The 1010-nt window shown below is 44.5% G+C and overlaps 1 protein-coding gene across 1 annotated transcript in view; it reads left to right on the forward strand.

The window, feature by feature from the left end:
• The window catches only part of ZC3HAV1L (zinc finger CCCH-type, antiviral 1-like), a 10170-nt gene that overhangs the window by 1811 nt on the left and 7349 nt on the right, over window positions 1-1010 (forward strand). The gene's annotated exons all lie outside the window — the stretch shown is intronic.

Raw genomic sequence — 1010 nt, forward strand, 5'->3', positions numbered from 1 at the left:
GCGCCCAGCCAAAAGCAAGATTTTCTAATCTAGCACAGTGATGCTGTCATAGACACCTCCACTTGGCCAGAAGAGGAATGGAAAGAAGGGAAGATGTTGAGAAAACAGAGGATAGTTCATAATTGTGGCCCGACTTTAACTCTAAGGCATTTCAGAGTCTAGAATGGAAGATAGCCAGAAGACTAGAGGTAGGAGCTGGAGCCTTTGGTGCAGGTGGCAGAGGCTGCTCTCAAGGCAGCAGAATCTGTACCCCGAAGGCAGTCCTGGAGTTGATCTCAGGAACAAGGAGGTTTCTTCCTGACATGCGTAACCTGTTTCATTTCTTAGAGCACTGAAGCCAAGACTGGTACGTCATGGTTTTGAGCCAGATGCATTCCAACCAACCATGTTGCCTGAAGTAGATCCAAGCAGTAGCTGAAGCAGGTTATTGGCGGGAAGGGTGAGGAGGGTGGCTGCAGCTATGAGGCTGGGTCCAGTCCTTCCTCTCTCAGAGAGGAGGTGTGGTGCTGCTGCTATTTGCCTTTGAATTTTATAGTACTTTTTGATTTATAGAAGTTTAGTATTTTTATTTTGTCAAATCTATCGAATTTTTTTGGTGTGCCCTTTTTTGGGGTGTATCCTGGGCCCAGCCTCACCTTGTCATATTAGACTACTTAAGTGTTTTGTGAGCAGCTGAGGGGTTGGTTGCACTGGAGCCTCCCCCTGCCTCCACTTGTTCCCATCACCTGGGACTGGAAGTAGGTGACATATGGCACAAAACATGACCATGTGGACAGCAGGGACCATGGAAAAACACAGTGCATGAGACATGAATGGTGCCTCACATCTCTTGTATGAAATGCCTGATGATTGCTTTTACCACTCTCTCAATAAAAAAGACAGTAGACAAATAAGTTTCATGCTGGTGCATTAATGGACAAATTTCTAGAAAAATATAGCTCGTCAAAATGGGTTCAAGAAGAAATGGAAAGCCAAAATAGTCTCATAAAATTTTTTAAAATAAAAGCATT

Source organism: Mandrillus leucophaeus, unplaced genomic scaffold, assembly GCF_000951045.1.
Source record: "Mandrillus leucophaeus isolate KB7577 unplaced genomic scaffold, Mleu.le_1.0 Scaffold49, whole genome shotgun sequence".
NCBI lineage: Eukaryota > Metazoa > Chordata > Mammalia > Primates > Cercopithecidae > Mandrillus > Mandrillus leucophaeus.